We start from the raw sequence: 22,854 nt of genomic DNA on the forward strand, positions 1-22,854 counted from the left end.
AGTTACAAGATGTCTATGATGATTTGTATTCGGAATTTGAGACCATGAATTCCAAATATAAGAAATTAATTTCAAAATTCAAAGTTGAAAATAATTTTTTTAAAGCAAAAATGGATTTTGAAAAACAAAATGGAAATTTTGAAAAATGATTTTGAAGTTTCAAAAATCAAAATCAATGGTTAGAAAAAGAAAATATTGATTTAAAAGTTAAGCTTGAATTCTTAACAAAAGAAAAATAATAGTTTCTAAAAATAATTCATCATGTTTAAAAATGGCAAATTACTCACATTGCCATTTTCATGGTCATATGGAACATACTTGTCCTTTAAAACTTAGAAAACCTTTTAAATATAGGCAAGTATGGGTTCTCAAAGGAACAAGAGACTTTTGCAATAACATTTAAGGATCTAAACCAATTTGGATACCAAAATCCAAATAAATATCTCTTATAGGTGTGTGGGAGCAATGGTGACAAAAGTGAAGAAATTCAAATGCTCTAGCCACACAAGGATATGAATGGGTAACCTCTAAATTTAATATTTTTGTTTATATACATTGGTTGCCAATTTTGTTAATGTTTTATTACAAACTTTGATTTTTGACCTTAAATTTAAATATTTATGCATACAGTTTTATTGAAAATGATGTCTCTCTAACAATTGATATCATTTTTCAAATACATAACATTTTTGGATTATTTTATGCATATAAACTTTAATGTCTCATGTTAATATTGCATACAGTCGTATAGACTTGGATTTATTGAATTTCATGTGCTAATAACATGTTTGCTCATCTTTGTTGAAATTCAATAGTTTTTTTAAGTGTCAAGGTTTTGAAGTCAAACTTTTTTTGGATTGCATTTGTTGAGGGGGATCTTTTGACTTTTCAAACGAATTTTATGTTAAAAATTTATACTTGCCCTCTATTTTTATTTTTAAACCAAAATGTTTGAATTATTTTTATATAACAAAAAGGAAAGAGAAGTATAAATTTGAAAAATTCAATTTCAAGAATGAAAAAGGGGGAGCTTTAATATCTTTCCAATATATTTCTATTTTTCATTAAATGTTTTATTAAGGGAGAGTTGTTTCCAAAATAATTTTTCAAATGTTTTGTTATATCAAAAAAGGGAGATTGTTAAACCTATTTTGGTATAACAAGTTTAAAGACAAAATGTTGGTGGACTAAATTGAACTTATTCAGATTTTTCAAAGTCCATAAAACTTGAATTTGAATACAAAACAATTTTCTGGACAAGAAGTATCAATATTGTTCTTACAATATCGATACCACATGAACAGTATAAATACTATTCTTATAGTATCGATACCCAAGGTAAGGGAAGTATTTATACTCTCATGGTAGTATTGATACTACCTACCGGTTTTAAATGTGTTTAAATTACTGTATGCAAAATTGTTACCGATACTCAAAGGAATATTGATATCGTAAACCCTAGTATCGATACTCCCTATCCAACGGTAAAAAAAATGATTAGTTTTTATTAGAGCAATATCGATACTCCATGCACGAGTACCAATACTCCCTGGTTTGTACAGTTTTATTTTGCAGCTTTTAAGTCCCCAACAGCTAGAAATGGCTAAATACATATTCCATCATATAAAAGCAAGTTGAGGACACTTGAAGAATGTTACACAACACTTATTCAAGCATTGATCATCAAGAGAAAAGCTTTCATTCTTTATTATTTGTTTTCTCTTGTAAATAGTGTATTTTAGTAAGCTTAATTGTGTAAACACCTTCCTTTGAGAGGTTTACTGTTTGTAAAAGTGGGTTGTTTCTAGTTCAGCCATTAAAAACTATGGAGTTGTAAAATGTTACTCTTGAGCCTAGAAAACGAAAGAACAAATTAGTGAATTTGTTAGAAATCCTTAGTGTGGAGCTAAGGTATGAATGTAGACTTTATTGAGGAATTTAAACCACTCTAAATACTTGTGTAAAACTTTCTATCATTTCTCTTCCTACTCTCAAAATTTTATTTTGCCAATTCATCCCCTCTTGGCACATTTTCTATTAATCGATAGAGCATCATAAATCCCAATACAAGCTATGGTCAATGCTGGCCTACCGAGTTTGCAGGGGATGCTAAAACTTCCACGTTTAATGCCTTGAATTGTTACCATTGCAACTTCTTCTGCTTTCATTTCGGTAGTTGAGCCCAACATGATCTTGGTGGTGTTCGACATTGTCTTCCTTGCTTCAAATGTTGAATAAAAAATTAATGAACACTTTATAACTTCATTAATAGTAAATAATCATTGAGGAGCACACATATATGGATGGTTAAATGTTAATAAAATCTAAAATTAATCAATAATTAAAATTCAAACCTTGTTCAAAACCCTGAGTTTCAACAGAGAGAGAAAATTATAGAGAGACGAATGTTATTGGCCAAAACTTCATGTTGCAATGCTTCTGCTAATTCTTGAAGCCCAAATTTGGTGTTTGAATAAGCCACAAAATCATATGTACCGACCTTTATTTATTAATATATATGAAAAAATAGATACATATATATTAATTGAGAAGATTATTATTAAAAGTTGAAATACAACAAGTAAGCTAAAAATTTAAAACCTGAATGGTCATTGAAGACATTAGAGCAATGAAGGCATGCCCATTATCTTTCCTATCTTTCATCAACGGTAAAGCAACTTTGATGACGTTGAAACTTCCCATCAAGTTCACATCTATTGTCATCTTCACCACATCTATGTCTTATTTGTCAAGCTCATCCAAAAAATACACCCCATGGATAATGTAACATCCCAAAATATGGGTTAGTGACTAAATTGTAAAACTTCAGAATTTGGTGATTTAAGTAGGATGATTGAATAGTTTAATAATTTATCTGGAAGGATTGTTAGTAATTATTAAGTCAACTGAAGGGCAAAATGGTCATTTGACCAATAAATAAATTAAAAGGTGATAAGGATGAGATATATACACGTGAGAAATGAGGGGGAGAGGAAACAAAGTTTCTAGAATTCTCTCCATCGTGAACCAAGCTAGAGCAAAGGTGAGTTTTCTGATTAGTTGGTTATTTGATAAATTAAAGGTTAGGTTTTGATCATTAGATGATAACTAAACTTAAGGAAAGCTTAAGTTGTCTTATAATCAAAATATGAAGAAGTTATAAGAGATTAAAGAAAATGGGGTTTTAAATGAATTTATGGAAAAGAGTTGATAAGTTGAATTTGAAGTTAAATTTGACTTGTCATCATGCTAATTAAGGAATATGAAGTGTTAGAATTGTATTTATAACATATTGGAATTTGAGTATGATTCTTGAATTACATATGAGGGATAGGATTTTGAGGTTAAAGATGATTTTCATGAATATAAGTTGATTTAAGTAATGATGATTGGGTTTAATGACATGATAAGGGTTTAAAAGAGAAGAATTGATGATTTTCGGGCTTAAAATACAATTTCTGGGCTATGTGCATCGATGCACATTCAATGTGTACCGATGCATCAAGGATAAATCCCAGAAATTGTTCAAGGTGCATCGATGCACATGAAGTGCATCGATGCACTCCTTTAAAATAAAAACATCGAATTTCATCAGTGTATCGATGCAGAAGTAGTGCATCGATGCACCCCCCTTAAATGCAAACATCGAATAGGATTTATGTATCGATGCATAGATAGTGCATCGATGCACCCGTCAAGGGATGCATCGATACATGGTGTAGTGCATCGATGCATACCTTCATTAAAAGATAAAAATAGCTTTCTTTTTAGCCTAATGAATGATAGTTTAGAATATATCAATTAGTATACTGATATGTATTAATGTATTACTATGTAGATTTAGAACATAATCTCATTCCGGAACAATTGAAGGATTAAAATTGAGTCAAAGCAAGGCTAAGGTGATTACATATTAGAAGTATGGTACAATGGAATAAGACTTGTGATAAGTCTAATTCCTATGTTGATTTTCATAGCACAATAGTTATGAACATGCATACATGATAATTATTATGATACATGCATAAAGTATATATGTTCATATGATTTGATAAATGATATATGTGAATAGATTCAAATGCACATGTGACATGGTAAGTGATATGAGTTATGTGATCACAAGAGAAATTACTTGAATACATGAACATATGAAACATAAGAATAATGCCCATGGTATACGATATGAGAGCTATAGGTATAGTTGGCATGCCAAGAGTCGAGGGTTCTACGTGGTCCTTCGGAACATATATGTATCATTTGGAACATTTACAGGGTCTTTTGAGATAGATTTGATCCACTGGAATATGTATATGGTTCTTAAGGAGTGATCATTCGGGACAAATACAATACATAAGTCATTCGGGACAAAATTTTATAGCCCCTAGTGGGACCCCATACGAGCTGTCGTGACAAAAATAGTGCACAACCTCAATGTACTCGAATACCTTGAGTTCTCAAAAATATACATGGGCCTATAAAAGGTTATCAAAGGTAATTGCATTGTTATAGTCATATGTTACCATATTATTATTGTTTACATTGAATTGTATATGACATGATTAAATGGATAGATTACATGTTCATATTCATACGGAATACATTATTATTATATTTATATGTCTCACTAAGTCTATGACTTAGTGTGTAAGTGATTTACACGTAGGTACCAAGAATCAGAAAGAGCGGAAATAGGGTGCAAAAACAGCAGCACTGCTAGAATATCAGATCAGAAGTAACGGATAAAGTATGTCTTTTGTTGTGTATAGTGTTGGCATGTAAGAAAAGTGTCTGTTACAAATGCTCTGATCAGTTTTGTCTTGTTTTGGTTAACTTGTGTAAAGTAACAATGTTATTTTAATGAAAGTTTTAAATTTTCTTGATTTTTTTTGTCAAGAGTCAAAGTTTGAAAAGTCAATGTGACACCTCGGACTCGTACTCGGGTCAGGTACGGGTTGAGAGTGTTACATTTAATGGTATTAGAGCTACGGTTTAGTCGATTCTTAGCATAAACCGGAGTCTAGAGTGTCCTATAAAGTATTCATGCCAATAAAATAGTGAAAACTTCTGATCTGATATAATAGTAAGTATGTTGTTTTGCTAATAGAACGAAATGGTTATGTTCTTATAGATGTCCGGACATGGTAGCTCTAGGAGTGAAGCGGGAGATGATAGGCCCGCTGAAAGTAGTAATTCACCTGTCTTGGCCAGACAAGGTGAAGAACACGCACCTTCTAGAGTGCTTGTAACTGATCAAGATGTGTTCTTCAGAACACTTGACGCGGTATTGGTGTGTTTTCAACCTTCTGTTACTTCAACTCTGAGAATGAATGTTGCAAAGGAGTTGAAGGGTTTAGGAGCACCAGAGTTTAAAGGTGAAGCCGAAGAAGTTCCTGTTGTTGCAGACCTTTAGTTTAATGATGTAAAAATTATGTTGATGGTCTCCACTGTTATAATGTAGAGAAGTTAGATGAAGTGGTCTCCTTGTTTCGTGGACAATCGAGAATCTGGTGGACAAACGTCACTCTGAAAATGATAAGTGACCAAGTGACGTGGTTGTTGTTCTTAGAAGAGTTTAAACACAAGTATATAGGAGACCACTTTATCAGGCAAATGAAGCAAGAATTCTTGAACCTAAAGTAATTAGACCGCACTGTATATGAATATGAGTATGAATTCAACAAGTTAAGTCATTTTGCGGTCGAGTTAATTCCGACAGAAAAAGATTCGTGTGAGTGGTTTGTTGAGGGATTACACCCAAGGTTAAAGGAGATGCTGATAGTATTGAACTTGTCCTCGTTTCAAGAGGTAGTAAATCATGCTAAAGCCTTAGAGAGAGCTTAAAATGAAAGATATGTTAATTAAAGAACCCAACCATCTAAAAGAACTGGGGCTTCATCAAGTTTTGCACCACCTAAGAGAAGTAAAGATTTTGGGTTCTGACCCCAAGCACAATCAGAGTCGATGGTATCCGTTGCAAGAGATTCAAATTAGATGAGAGCTAGACAGACTCAATCTGTAAGGTCTGGTGATGGACGAGCACAACAGAGTCAAATTAGACAATGTGAAATTTATGAAAGAAGCCATAGCAGAACGTGTAGGGTAGTTACTGGAGCTTGTTTTCGATGTGGTGAAGTGGGACATTTCATGAGAGATTGTCTATTGGGGACAGAAGAACCAGTACAGTCGGAGCGATCTGCTTCGATGTCTCAAAGGAGAAGAGGCAGAGGAAGAGGTAGAAGTCAACCTGAATCCTCTACTCAACAGGAAATACGCTTCACTGCTCGAGTGTATAATATTAATGCTAATGAAGATTTTGATGATCCATAGATGATAACAAGAACCTTTTTATTATGTAATAAATACATTATGATATTGATTGATCTGGACTTGCATATTCATATATTAGTAGTAAATTGATGTGAGAATTGAGAATTCAATTAGAAGTTATTTATAGTGATATGGAAGTGACAAATTTATTAGGGTACAATGTTGGGATAAATAAGATATGTTGAGAATGTTCCATTAGAATTCAGAGAATTGAATTCCCTGTTAAATTGATGGGATTACTATTCAAATAATTTGAAGTAAGATTGGAAACTATAGAATTAGAGGATCTTTATCATTCTGAAATAAAGTAGTTTCTTTACTTCAGTGACAAGATAAGGTAGAATGAATGGGTTTTTATTAGGGGAATATTAAAAGAACAAGTGATGGATACTATTATTTTAGAGGAATTGGAAAATATGTACATCAGTAATCAGTTTATAAGACAAAGGTAAATGGAATGTTTGAATGCGAACCAAAGAAATTGTATTATGGATAAGTGAAAATGAAGGTTTGATAAGTTAAGGAAATGGAGGATGAACTATTTTTGATTGGGAAGAATGTATAGTATATGAATGGTTTGATGGTGGGGTATATTTTATTGGAAGAAATGAGTTGAATAATAAAGTAGTATGATAGTGAGTGTAATAAAGATAAAGGATTTGTATGTTTGGCGGAAGTAAGAATTGACAGAAAAGTTTAAAATGATAAGGAGAGATAAGTATAAGGGATATGAAAGGAATGTGAGAGCATCAAGGAAAAAGGTAATGGAAGAATTAAAGTAATAAAGTAAAGGTTATGATAGCACAAAAGATTTATTGAAGAGGTGATATGTGAAAATGAATAGTAGATGTGTAGACAGTATCTTATCTCCTTGTGCAGTGAAAATTCGAGGACGAATTTTCTAAAAAGGGGGGGAGATTTGTAACATCCCAAAATACGGGTTAGTGACTAAATTGTAAAACTTCAAAATTTGGTGATTAAAGTAGGATGATTGAATAGTTTAATGATTTATCTGGAAGGATTATTACTAATTATTAAGGGAACTGAAGGGCAAAATGGTCATTTGACTAATAAATAAATTAAAAGGTGATAAGGATGAGATATATACATGTGATAAATGAGGGGGAGAGGAAACAAAGTTTCTAGAATTCTCTTCATCCTTCTCTTTTCTCTCCATCGTGAACCAAGCTAGAGCAAAGGTGAGTTTTCTGATTAGTTGGTTATTTGATAAATTAAAGGTTAGGTTTTGATCATTAGATGATAACTGAGCTTAAGGAAAGCTTAAGTTTTCTTATAATCAAAAGATGAAGAAGTTATAAGAGATTAAAGAAAATGGGTTTTTAAATGAATTTATGGAAAAGAGTTGATAAGTTGAATTTGAAGTTAAATTTGACTTGTCATCATGCTAATTAAGGAATATGAAGTGTTAGAATTGTATTTATAACATATTAGAATTTGAGTATGAATCTTGAATTACATATGTGGGATAGGATTTTGAGGTTAAAGATGATTTTCATGAATATAAGTTGATTTAAGTAATGATGTTGGGTTTAATGACATGATAGGGGTTTAAAATAGAAGAATTGAGTGAAGAATTGATGATTTTCGGGCTTAAAATACAATTTCTGGGCTATGTGCATCGATGCACATTCAATGTGTACCGATGCATCAAGGATAAATCCCAGAAATTGTTCAAGGAATGATAGTTTAGAATATATCAATTAGTATACTGATATGTATCAATGTATTACTATGTAGATTTAGAATGTAATCTCGTTCCGGAACAATTGAAGGATTAGAATCGAGTCAAAGCAAGGCTAAGGTGAGTATATTTTAGAAGTATGGTACAATGGAATAAGACTTGTGATAAGTCTAATTCCTATGTTGATTTTCATAGCACAATAGTTACGAACATGCATACATGATAATTATTATGATACATGCATAAAGTATATATGTTCATATGATTTGATAAATGATATATGTGAATAGATTCAAATGCACATGTGACATGGTAAGTGATATGAGTTATGTGGTCATAAGAGAAATGAAATGAATACATGAACATATGAAACATAAGAATAATGTCCATGGTATACAATATGAGAGCTATAGGTATAGTTAGCATGCCAAGAGTTGAGGGTTTTACGTGGTCCTTCGGGATATATATGTATCCTTTGGAATATTTACAAGGTCTTTTGAGACAGATTTGATCCACTGGAATATGTATATGGTTCTTAAGGAGTGGTCATTCGGGACAAATACAATACATAGGTCCTTCAGGACAAATTTTCATGGCCCCTAGTGGGACCCCATACGAGCTGTGGTTACAGTAATAGTGCACAACCTCAATGTAATCGAATACCTTGAGTTCTAAAAAATGTACATGGGCCTATAAAAGGTTATCAAAGGTAATTGCATTGTTATAGTTATATGTTACCATATTATTATTGTTTACATTGAATTGTATATGATATGATTGAATGGATAGATTGCATGTTCATATTCATACGGAATGCATTATTATTATATTTATATGTCTCACTAAGTCTATGACTTAGTGTGTAAGTGATTTACACGTAGGTACCAAGAATCAGGAAGAGCATAAATAGGGTGGCAAGAACAGAAACACTGCTAGAAGATCATATCAGAAGTAACGGATAAAGTATGTCTTTTATTGTGTATAGTGTTGGCATGTAAGAAAAGTGTCTGTTACAAATGCTCTGATCAGTTTTGTCTTATTTTGGTTAACTTGTGTAAAGTAACAATGTTATTTTAATGAAAGTTTTATATTTCCTTGATTTTTCGTCAAGAGTCAAAGTTTGAAAAGTCAATGTGACACCTCGGACTCGTATCCGGGTCGGGTACGGGTTGAGGGTGTTACAGATAACTACTAGAACATCGATGGGGTTAGCCTTGTTTATTGCATGCTCTACTGAATCATAGTTAGGGACATTGGTATAAAAGATGGAGACCTTAACTTGTAAGCTTGATGGATGGATTGCTTGGCCATTTTAAGCTGGTCCAGGAAGCGAGCCAAAAGGAAAATGCGTGCTCCCTTTGATTCAACTTGCTTACCCTCTAATTCAACTTGCTTAATTATGACATCTTGTAGACACCCGTTTTTTGTTCGAGTTTTAATTTTTTATTATTATTATTATTAGTATTACTATTATTATTTATATTAATTATATTTTGCAGGTCCGATTACAAATCAAAGTTGGACCCAATAAAACATGTCCAAAATATAATTGGGTCAAGACCCAAGCAGAAGGCCCAAACCGGATCCAGATTATAATAGACCCGGACTCGACCCAAAACCAGTAGGCCTAACTCAGCTAGGGTTTTTTGTTTTTCCATCTAGCCGCCATATGATCACAACCGTTAGATTTGTCCTTGATCTAACAGACCAGATGAGAATATGGAACCTTAGGATTTTTGGAACCCTAGGCAAGTTGCATCGCCGCCAAGGATGTCAAATTCACTGTCGCCATCAAGCCTTTCCCACCCTGAAGTTGTCGTTTCAGTAGGCCATCACATATCAATCAAAAAAATAATAAAATAATAAAGAATGAATCCACTTGAAAAAATGAAATCCCGAGGAAAATCGAGGCCTTGTCGTAATTAGAGATAGGGCACCCATACCCTATGATTTGTAGCTACACAAGTCATCATCAAATTCATCAACATGCAAGCAGATTAAAAGAGGGAGGCACACATAACAACCACCGGGGGAGAAAGAAAAAAAAGAAAAAGATAGAGCAGGTCCGAAAAAGGAAGAAGAAGAAGACATATCCAAAAGCAACAAATTTGAAAAAGTAAAAAAAAAAGAGAGAAAAAGGGAGTTCACATTCGATCAAGGTTTCTCGTTGGTGTTCAAAGTGTCGGACTGTTGATCCAGAAGGTGAAGAGACGCGTGAAGATGAGGGGACTCACATACTGTCATTTGGGCTCCATCCAATTGTGAACGGCAATGAATCGAAGACAATAAAACCAAACAGTTTTTGGTTATTTTTTAGACCATTCCCGATGGTTTGGACCCCATATCTATGTTCTTAACGTCAAAACGAGGCACCCCGTGAGATTTGGAGCTCAGTAGCCATCATCGACGGTAAAGACAGTGGCCGGCGAGGAGCTCTCACCGATTTTCTCTAAGAAAGAATAGGGAGTTTTTAAAATAAAAAAAGAGAAATGAGAAGAAAATGAGAATGAAGAAACAAAAAAGGGGTTTTATACCCCATCCAAAACGACACCATTTTTTCCCTAGAATTATACGTTTTTGAAAGATGGGTTAATAGCTCATTCGGTCCTCGCAGGTTTTGCAAGCTTACATTTCAATCACTAATTGAAACTCTACTTTCTTTTAATATGGATTTTAAACTTTACACGTGTTGCATTCTGGTCACTGCCTTAATTTTTATGGATTATTTATATGTTTAATGCATGTTATGTTAATTTTGTTCGATTCAGTCCTTACTTAAAGTGTATAATTACATATTTATCCATTTTTGTTAATGTTTATTTAATTTTGTACATGAAACTATTAATGTTATGATATAGAGTTCTTTGTTTGAAGTGTTTTACATTTAGTCCCTGTGCTTTTTTATTCTATTTTTTTACCTTATATATGCACATATGTGTGTGTATTTTATTTCTATTTTCTTTTATTTTGTTCGTTCATTTGTTTATTTTAAAAATATTTTACTGATGCATTTTAAAGAACGTTCGTCGTAGAATGGGTGTGAAAAACACCACTCTATAGGAGAAGTGTGATTCGACAACATTCAAACGAAAAGCAAACTTGAATTTAATTGATCAATTTTAATAAAAAGGATCGTACTTTAATTTTTGACTTGGAATTACGATTTTCACTGTTAAGACGACATATAACCAATTAGGTATTGATTTTGGGTGCTGTGGGAGTGTTTTTCCTTCCCCACACGTAATCGACTCCTGAACCGTTAAAATGAATTTCTGGTAAAACATAGACTAATTTTTGTCTTTAAAATATTTTTTCATAAAATTGTTTTAAACGACATTTTTAAGTATTTGACCTACTTAACCTAAAGGTCGATGGCTACTCCAAATTTTAAATTAATTTGAAACCCTATTTTTCAAAATAAAGTCATAATTATTTTTAGAAATTAATTTTCATAAAAAAAGGGTTATGATACATCTGTCACACTCTGAGAAAAATATGTTAAATTAAAAATAAATTAAAATAAATTTAATCGTCCAATCGGATTGTGACACATGCCATTATACATGGAACTAGTGACATACAACACCATTTGATTTGAGGGTTAATTTTATTTTAATTTATTAAAATTAGGACTAAATTGATAGAATATATAAATAACAATAACTAAATATGTAATTATATCAAATAATTTAACTGTCACATCAGCTTCCCCGTTAAATATTAATGGCAAGTGACTTAATTGAATGCATTTAAATAGTTGAGTGACATAATTGACAAAATTTTAAAAATATCAGTCAAAATAAAAAAGGGTAATAATTAGGTTGTCACTGGTATAGTTTACCTTTTATTTTAAAATAATTTACCCTTAAACTTTTAAATAATTTATAATTATACGTTGAGTGCGGCGAACTCATCCTAAATCTTAACTATCTAGTCACTAACTAGAATGACTATTACATCTCCTAAAAAGTTAACTTACAAAATAATATGCCAAAAAAACTTACAAAACAATTACGTACTTTATATGAGAACTTATAAAATAACTACATTCTTGATTTTTAAGAATTTATAGTTATGCTACATGAAAACCAAAAAACATTTAATTTGTTTTCATTATGTGCTGGAATTTTATAGGAGGCCAAGAGAGGAATTACATTTGTCAAATTAATGGCATTTTCATAAGAAATGTGTCAAATAATATATCAATTTGTTAAAACTTATGCATTGACTTTCTATCATTAAATACATTTGATAATAATTAACTAATAGTATTAGATTTACTTATATTCTTAATAGCAGTAAGATGATGTACTATCTTATAATTGGTGACAAATGACGTGTTATAAACTATTCTAAGAATGGAAGTTGTTTTAATTGTGTGAAAATCTCTCTACCAAAATAAATGTCTGACTATTATATTAAAAAAATAAATAAAATTGTTAGTTATCAATAATATATATTAGACTACGATTAACTGTATAATATTAAATTATTGTAATACTATATTGTTCTAATATGTAATAAATTTAGTCGCTTTATACTATATTATTGAAAAATAGTTTGCTTATCAACGGGTTGGTTCGAGTAATTGTATATGCAAAAAACAATCTCCGTTGGGAGACTTACCTACCAAAACTACGTATGCGACCTAAGTTAATTCAGATAAGTCAAGGCGAAGCCTTGGAACAAAAGGCAACAAAAAAAATGGTTTGCTTAAATTTTAATATTGACGTCTCGAATCTCAATTAAATAGGTATGTTATTTATTATAATTTTATTTTTAAATAATTTAGAGTGATTATATAATATTATATGTTGATTTTTTTTTTGCTAATATAGAAAAATCCAAAATTAATCACAGATACGCAGCTTCATTGTCGACTAGCCTAGCAATCTCACCTAGAGGGCAATTAAAAGTAACTGTCCCTATTTATTTACCTCTCGCCAAAGCAACAAGTCTATTTGCTACAATGCTTCACGATGAACATGGCTTGTCTTCACCAACCAGTCACGCTGCAGAAGCTTATGGATCAAGCTTACAACCGCACAACTATCATCCACCCTATTATTTTCCTTGAGCAATTCCACCGCTTTAGCACAATCAGTCTCCAGCTGGATTTTCCCAAAACCGAGGTTCCATGCATGAACCAAAGAGTCATGAATTGCCAACAATTCCGCCATTAAAACAGAGCATATCCCCAAACTTCGAGCAAAGCCAAAAATCCACCTACCCTGGTCATCCCTTAGAACTCCCCATACGGCAGCCATCTTCAACGTTCCCCCTACTGCTCCATCGGCATTCACCTTTAGCCAACTACTAGATGGCTTACACCACCTACTATCAACCCTATAATTGCTTCGATAATTTGAAGCGGGCACTTCATTTGTCACCAAATCATTTTTCAGCCGAAGACTTTGCAGCAGCAAGTCACCATGGTCAATATAAATCGGCTTGAAAAGTAAATTACATCTATATTTACAAATCCTCCAGTCGACGATAGCAAAGAGAATATTCTAGTTGTTGTCCTCAAAAGCATAAGTGACCCTGACCCCTCAAATTTGTTGTCAACCAAACTCCATGAGGCATGGCGAGAAAGCTCTGCAGTTTATCTTCTCGGATCAGTCTTCGCCAAATGCCAATGGTAAACGAACATCTAAGGAAAACATGCATAAGAACCTCATCCTCGACATTAAACACCGAGCATCGAGCCGACGTGGTTATGTGTAAAAGACTCCGTTCCATATTGGTCATAAGTTTCTCGTGTAGGGATAGCCAGAGGAAAGTCTTAATTCGTTGTGGAATGTTCAACTTCCATATCATCTTCCAATAATTGGTATTTTCATCAATTGCTCTTTTTGTTAATATCTGGTAAGCAGAGCGAACTGAAAACTTGTGATTTGATTCCTCCTCCTAAACAGGGATATCATTGCCAAGTTCCGGTCGTTGGGGGCTTGTAGCATCCATACGATAGCAAATCTGCATAAGGATACAAGTTTGTATTCTCGCCCAATCCCATTCACCATTCAAAGTTGTCATCTCCTACACCGGCTCCGGTTGTGGATCAACGTTTTACACACAGAAATCAGCAAGTGACCCTATATTCTCAACCAAAATATCTCTCCAGAAATCCATCTGGCATCCATTTCGGATATTCCAGAAAATATTATTCTTAGTTTCCCCCAAATGCAACTGAGCCCCTTCCAGAGACGGGAACACCGTGGGCAACTAATATCCGTCGAAAGATCATCATTTCATCGGTATTTAGCTTTCAAGACTCAAATCCATAGCTTATTCTCCCCTCCAAGAAGTTGCATTCTGATCTTCATTATGAACGCCTCATTTTGTCGACACAAGTCTTTGAAGCCCAAGCCACCGTTCTCTACAGGCACTTTAGTCGTCTCCCAGTAAACTAAGCATAACTTTCTTTCTCCCCTCTTGATCCTCACACAAATCTTCTAATCAGCTTTTCCAACGAGTTGCATACCCCTTTTGGCAGCCAATTTGATTGCTCGCATAGTAAGGAATTGCCTGTAAAACAGACTTAACAAGCTTAATACGGCCCGCTAGAGATAGAGTCTTAGCCAACTAGATAAACGCTTTTCCACTTTTTCAAGGAGATACTTGTATGTTACCTTAGTCACCATTCCATGCAAAAGTGGTACTCCAAGGTATTTTCCTAGATTCTTCACTTCCTCAAATCCAAGACGGTGAGCAATCATACCTCTCATATTAGCCTCACAATTCTTAGAGAAGTAGATTACGTTTTAGCAGCACTAACCCGAGCAAACACCGAAATGTTCCATTACTTCTTTTATAACCACCACTTGTTCCATAAATGCTTCAGCGAATAGAACTAAGGCATCTGCAAAGAAAAGGTGAGAGATTCTAGGACCATTTCTTGACAGATGAATATACTTTCAAAAATCATTTACAACTCTGCGATTGATTGTATGAGACAATCTTTCCATGCAAAGCACAAAAATATAAGTGGAGAGGGGTCTCCCTGGCGGATACCTCTAGATGGTGTAAAGCTATCTAACACATCACCATTCCAGAGAACCTGCATAGAGACTACTAAGAAAATGAGAAATCTGAAAGCAATTATATCTTCATTTCATATTTAAGTCTACTAAGCTTTTATAGCAATCAATTGCTAAATCAAGAAGTAATTGAAAACTGTTAGATCAAACAGTGTTAACCGTGCTGAGCTAACAACCTAACAACCCTAGGTTTAGCTCATCTACATCACAACACACCCTAGAGAACGCAAGTCTACTTAAGCCCGCACCATGCACGCCATGCGCACGCTTAGTCTTCCAACATTCTTCTTGTTTCTTCTTCTTCTCCTTGCTTCAGCAAACATACATTCACTTTCTCACGAAATATTGTGAATGCTACTTTGGACAATGGCTTTGTGAGCCCATCTACAAGCTGATGAGCAGCAGGAACATAGATAACACATAACTGATTCCCAGTTATTTTCTCCCTCACAAAATGAACATCTAAATCCACATGTTTGGATTGAGGATAATGAACATGATTGACACTTAAAGATATTGCACTGGTAATATCACACCAGATGATAGGTTTTTTCCTATCTCACCATTCCAACGTCAGTCAGCAGAGCATCAATCCAAGCAACTTCTACAGCAGCATCAGCTAGACTCTGCTTCCATGGTAGATCTGGACACTACCTTCTGCTTCTTTGTACTCCATGACACCATATTACCACCAACTAGCACATAGTGACCTGACATTGATCTTCGATCATCCGCACAACCACCCCAATCAACATCAGCAAATGCCACAACATGTAGTGCTTCCTTAGATGGTTTAAAAACTAATCCATACTCCACTGTTCAAGCTAGACATCGCAAGATACGTTTGGCAGCCAATAAGAGATTCTCGTGTGGCTTATGCATAAATTGAGCTACATTTCTCACACTATACACAATGTCTGGTCTCGTGTGACAGACATACAACAATGCTCCAACCATGCTTCAAAATTCACGAGCATTTTCAAGCAGTTTTCCAATATCTCGTTGGAGTTTGTTAGTAATAACCATAGGAGTACTGGTAGTAGTAGCCTTTGACATGTCAGTCTTCTCTAACAGTTCTAAAACAAACTTCTTCTGGGACAAGATTAAAGCTTCACCACTGTTTTGAACCTCAATTCCTAAAAAATAATATAAATCACCAAGGTCCTTCAATGAAAAATTGTCTCAAATTGAATGAACCACTCGTTCAATTACAGTAGCTGATTGACCAGTAACAACAATATCATCTACATAGACAAGTACATAGGTAACTTCCCCATGAATAAGAGAAATAAATAGTGATGCATCAGCCTTTAATGCACGAAATCCCATTTGCACAAGACCTTCTTTTAGCTTGGCAAGCCAGTTCCTCGTAGTTTGACACAACCCATAAAGTTCTTTGTGAATCTTACATACGAGCTTGGTGCCATCCTCAACCAATTTTTTAAAACCAGGTGGTTGTTGTATGAACACTTCCTCATTCAAATCACCATGTAGGAAGGCATTATTAACATCCGTATGTCGCAATGGCCACTTGTTTGTTATAGACATAGAAAAAACAACATTTAAGGTTGGAAACCTAACTACTGGGCTAAAGGTTTCTTTGAAATCTTGTCCAGACACTTGCAGAAACCCCTTGGCAACAAGAGGAGCTTTGTAACGGTGAACCGTGCCATCAGGATTCTATTTCAGCTTGAATAACCATTTGTAACCAACTGTTGTTCTCCAACCTGGCAATGGAACTAATGACCATGTCCTATTTTGTTGCAGAGCAGCTAATTCATCCTGAACAGTTGTTTCCCAGTGACTAGACTGCATAGTCTGATGAATATTAATAGGTATAGCAGAGTCCACTTCAGCAAGAAACATCCTTGGTTTGAAAATACCATGCTTACTTCTAGTAACCATGGAATGAGTATTAATTATAGGTAACTGACCATTATCACAAACATCTTCAAGAGGGGGTTGATCTTTTTCACAAGCAACATTGTCACTAGTGACGAAGCACTACTGAGATATGGAACATCAGCTGATTGATCGGTAAGCTCAACTTCCAATTCACAACCACGACCAACATCACCCACATTATCAACTGCCTGAGATGATTCACTAATAGATGCCTGCAGCAGTGCCACCATTTGAGGACACTCGTTATATCATTTAGTAATAATCTCAAGTTCTGTTGATCCTGGGGTGCGTAACACTTGATGATCAATAACATGTTTATCCACTGCAAAAGGAAAAATAAATTCATCAAACTTGACATGCCTGCTAATAAAAACACTACCATTTGAGCAAAGGCATTGAAACCCTCGATGATGAGAGCTATAACACAAAAACATGCATACTTGAGATCGTGGCATCAGCTTGTGAGATTGAAATGCTCGAAGATGTGGGAAGCACCTATAACCAAACACTCTCATGGTTTTGTAGTCAGGTTTCTTTGCAAACAGTTTCTCAAAGGGAGAAACATTATCCAAAACTTTGGTTGGCAATCTATTCATAAGATATACAACTGTAGTAACTGTGTAGGACCAAAATCGGATTGGAAGAGATGTTTGTGCCAACAACACTAATTCTAATTCAATCAAATGTCGATGCTTATGCTCAACGACCCCATTCTTCTCAGAAGTATGAGAACAAGTAACCCTATACAAAACATCTTCCTGAGCTAATTCATTTGACCAATTTCTGTATTCTCCACCCCAATCACTTTGTACTGCTTTGATTGGTAAGGAGAACTGAGTCTGAACCATGATTTGAAACAACCGAAAAGAAACTATGGCCTATGACTTTTCCTTAAACAAATAAACCCATGTATGTCTAGTGCAAGCATCCACAAAGGAGATGTAATAACAAAAACCAGCCGAGGTCTCAGGTGAATGCCCCCAAAGATCGGTGAAAACAAGCTGAAATGGCTTATCATACACTATAGTGGAGTCAACAAAAGGCAACTTGTGACTTTTACCCAAACAACAAATAACACAAGTTTGATTTTCATTATTTGGAATGTTAACATCAATGGACTTACAAACCAATTTCAAAGTAGAAAAAGTTGGATATCCTAATCTTATATGCCAGAGTTCAAATGAAGTACAAGAACCATTCACCGAGTAAACCTTTACGTTATTACAAGTATTTGGTTAACTATCCAAAGTAAATGTATAAAGACCCCCTTTCTACTTTCCTCGAAGTAGAACTTTGCCCGTCACTTCATCTCGAACACTACAACCATCATCGTGAAAATTGAAAAAGACGTGATTATCCCTAGCAAGCTTTGACGCCGAGAGAAGATGTTTAGTGATTTTAGGCACATGCAACAAATTAGTAAGTAGCAAATCTTGAGAAGCTAAGCTTAAGATAGATTGACCAACCAGCTTCACATTACGTGAAGCTCCATTCCCAACCAAGAGACTACTTGGATCGTCAAGATCAGTTGGGTGAGTTATATGTGAGGCATCATGAGTGACATGATGTGTAGCACTTGAGTCAACAACTCACTAAGCACGAGACGAGTTCAAGTTTGATAGAGGCATGCCATTAGCATGCGTAGACACATAACCAACACCATTCTTACTGGTACAACATGCACAACATGCACAACCAATACTGTCAAGGCTAACTAAGTTAGAACTGCTCGACTCATCCTTGTATTGTGAGCAAGAATTAGTGGCAAAGACCCCTGCAAAATCACGGTCAAAACAATACCGACATCTATCAATCGAGTGAGTGATCTTATCACACAACTGACATTGAAGTCATGCTCGACCTCTGCCACCAGATCATCTACCACGCGTCGAGGATGAATGTTGTTTGGATTCACGAGGATTACCAGATCCAGCATATCCGATTTGCACTTGTCTCTAAACTACATTGGCACTCATAGGAAAATTCTCAGGCTGAGAATCAAAACCAGCCAGCTGTGTCTCTGCATCAATCAGCATGGAGTAGATCTAATCAAGCGGAAGTGTATCTGGGCTCGACGTGATCACAACCATAAAGGATTGATACTCTATTGGCAATCCTTTCAAGATACTAACAACATGCTCTACTTGTGAAACCGAACTACCACACGATGTAAGAGCATCACAAACCTCCTTGATACAAGTGATATACACACTCATCGAATCATCACCTTTCCTCAGTGATTGCAGCTAATAGTGCAAATTCATCAAAGTTGTCGTGAATTTTTTGGCAAAGAGCTGAATAACGGTGCTCCAGACAGCCGTCGCAGACTCGACACCAACAAACTGAGGCAAGAGAGGAGCACTAATCGTCGACAGAAGCCATGAGGCAAGAGCACTATCTTGTTCCATGAAATCTTCAAAGGCCTCGTTAACGACAGATGCACCATTAGCATCAACAACGAATTCAGGTGGAACCGGCGTCGTACCATTGAGAAGTCACTCCAGACGATGACTACGCAGCGTAAAAAGAACTTGATGCTTCCAAATAAGGAAGTTCGTCTCATCCAAGACAACGTTGACTTTCTTATTTGTGAACATTGCGGTCAGCGAAGACTAGAGGAAGATGCAGCAAGAAAACAGAAACCCGAGAACCCTTTTAAGAAAATGAGAAATTTGAAAGCAATTATATCTTCATTTCATATTTAAGTCTACTGAGTTACAATGCTTTTATAGCAATCAATTGTTGAATCAAGAAGTAATTGAAAACTGTTAGATCCAACAGTGTTAACTGTGCTGAGCTAACAACCTAACAACCCTAGGTTTAGCTCATCTACAACACATCACACCCTAGAGAACGTAAGTCTGCTTGAGGCCGCACCATGCACGCCATGCACACGCTTAGTCTTTCAACAGAGACAGAGGTAATGCACATCATAATCCACCTTATAAATCTAGTAGGCAACCATGCTTCTGTAAGAGTTTCCTCAATGAGGGTCCACTCCAACCTATCATAGGATTTTTCAAGGTTCACCTTGATGCCATCCACACTTACTTACCTGATTTACCATTCATAGAGTGAATCACTTTATGGGCAAAATCATGTTATCGGTTATATTCATTCCCGAAACAAAACTAGATTGGTTCTCATAAATCAAATCCAGCAATAGAGATTTCAGACGGTAACCAGAACCTTTGTAATAATCTTATATGGTACCATGCACAAACTGATTGGCCGAAATTGAGAAATCCTCTCTGGTATCTCAACTTTCAGGATGATCACCAAAAGGGTTTTATTTGACCCATCCGGTAAGACACCAGTCTCAAAAAAGTCTTTAACAAAATGAACTACATCATCCTGTAGAATACTCCAAATTTTTTAAATAAACCAGCTTGGTATCTGCCTTCGCCTAGAGCTTTCAATGGATCCATCATAAACAGAATATGACGTACTTCTTCAGAACTAACAGGCCTAGTTAACACATTTAATTGAACCATCTCAACATGTTTAAATCCCCCACTAAACTCACTTGTTGCATTTTGCCGAGGCTTAGAGGAAACTAACTTCTGAATTAAATTCACTGTGTGGTTTTGCAGCGTTGCTTGATCTTCACACCACTGGCCATCCTCTAGCTGAAGCATACGAATGCAATTCCGTCTCCTATTAATTGTAGTGGCGTCGAAAAATTTTGTATTGCGATCCCCTTTTGTAATCCACTTACTTCTAGATCTTTGATGCCATAAGTTCTCTTCTTGTTCAAGAACCATGTCAAGTTCTTTTTTAAGCTCTTCATAAAGATCCAATAGAAAGATGGATTCAGACTGCTTCAGGGCAATTTCGATTCCCCGAATTGAAGTCTTACGTTTGCCGATATGTCCAAACACCTCACTATTCCAATGACGACATTTCCTTTGGAGCTCTGTGAAGTTATTAAACAAAGGGCTATTCTTGGTCCACGAGCTGGTCAGAAAACATTCGAAGTTCGTGTGTTCGTTCCAAGTTGCCACAAAACGGAAGGGGCGATTGTTTTGCTGTAGTTCTGGAACCTCTGTTGACATTATAATTGGTCTATGATCGAAACCCATCTTCTGCAAATGCAGGACTTCAACAGAGCTAAAAGCACTATAGCATCGGCTATTACACAAGCACCGATCAAGCCTTTGACTGAACCCCGCTGCCAAGTAAATTGTGGGCCACTAAACCCCATGTCTAGTAAACCAGCTTGGAAGATTAAATCACCAAAGCTCGGGCAAATTCTAGTTCTTCTATGCGAGCTTCCCTTCCTCTCAGACAAATTACAGATAACATTGAAATCTCATCTGATTAACCAAGGAGAATTCTCCACCAGTGTAAGGGCTCGAATCTGATTCCAAACCAACTTTCGAACGCTACTATTTGGGCTTGCATAAACAAAGGAGACAAAGAAACTTATTGAATTCGACTTGTCAACGCAATAACTATGGACATATTAGTTCGAAACCACCAAAAAGTCCATCGTAATCGTACTCCTCCACAGAATCCAAATGCCTCCCAAAACCCATTAGCTTCGATTCTAAAGGAATAATCAAATCAGATTTACGAATGAAATCATCCGCCTTAGTTCCACTTACCCTTGGTTCAAGAAGTGCAATAATATCAGGCTTGTGAGTCTTCACCAAAAGTTTGAAATAACGATTAAATACGAGACCAAGAATTCCTTGGGTATTCCAGAAAAATAGTTTTAACCATAAACAAAGGGAGATGAACTAACAAACCAGGCTCAGATCTACTGTGCAACATTCGAATCTCCTTCAAAAGTAGTGTTTTCCCTTCACTACACTGTTTTGGAATTACTACTACCTAGTTTCATCAAATCCGTATCCCCCGTAGCTCCTCTAGGCATAGGTTGGTTGAGTTCATTAGTCATGTTGGTAATCCAATCTGCTAGATCGGCTTGGTCGGTCATTTCTCTTCGTTTTTCTTAGCTTTGCCCCGCTTTTGGTGGCACCTTTAGTTACTGTCGCATCATTTACTCCAATTTTCAAGCTTGAACCATTACTAGATTTCGATGGAAGTCTGCCATTTCTCTCACGTAGCACACCCCCACGGTTCTCATCCATAATTTGTATAGCCGTATGATTCCCCACAGTCATTTCACCGCTTTTTTCTTCGCAGCAATAACCACTACCTCTTTATTCGCTTCTAGGTTATTATCAGTTGTCTCAGAACTTTCCCTCACCATTTCTTTTGGTTCTACAGTCTTGAATTGAGTAATTGTTCCACTACTAGATGGGTCCATAGGTCGACCCTTCACCTCTTCCAAACGACCCTATCCTTTTCCACTATTTTTCCTTTATTAGCAACGTTGTGTTCCTCATTAACATGTTCGTTAACAACATTCGGAACTGCCAAGGCATCAAACCGTGACCCACTATTATTCTCTATGGTCCCAACCAAGGTTTCAAATCGCTGTCGCGATCGCGTTTTCGGTTATTTTGAATTTACTGTGATTGCGGCCGTCGCGGGCGCTATTACGTCTGTCGTGGACGCTATTGCGGCCTTCGCGGGTAACTCGGAAGACGGCGAAACCGCTATATCGCGCCGAAATCGCAATCGCGGACCGTTTTTTAAAACCCTGATCCCAACCGAGTTCCGATCAGAATTGCCCGCTTTCTTGTTTGATGGCGCATTTTTCCTTTAGTAAACCACCTACATCCATGGTCTATGAGGCTCATTAGGAGCTGTTTCAACAATTTTTTTGGTTGTTTTCAATCTGAGCGCCACAGCTTTCTTTTATACAAGCATCTTTCGAATGCCCATATTTCCGTCATAGATAACATATAGTAAGTAGTCCCTTATACTCCACACTTTGGTATCAACCATCGATCATCATGTCGGGAATCA

The 22,854-nt window shown here is 35.6% G+C and overlaps 1 pseudogene; it reads right to left on the reverse strand.

Moving 5' to 3' along the window:
- Positions 1-2,012: 2,012 nt before the first annotated feature.
- LOC120205189 lies at positions 2,013-14,757 on the reverse strand (annotated as a pseudogene).
- Positions 14,758-22,854: the final 8,097 nt, after the last annotated feature.

Source organism: Hibiscus syriacus, unplaced genomic scaffold (genome assembly GCF_006381635.1).
Source record: "Hibiscus syriacus cultivar Baekdansim isolate YM2019G1 unplaced genomic scaffold, ASM638163v2 tig00000405_pilon, whole genome shotgun sequence".
NCBI classification, from domain to species: Eukaryota; Viridiplantae; Streptophyta; class Magnoliopsida; order Malvales; family Malvaceae; genus Hibiscus; species Hibiscus syriacus.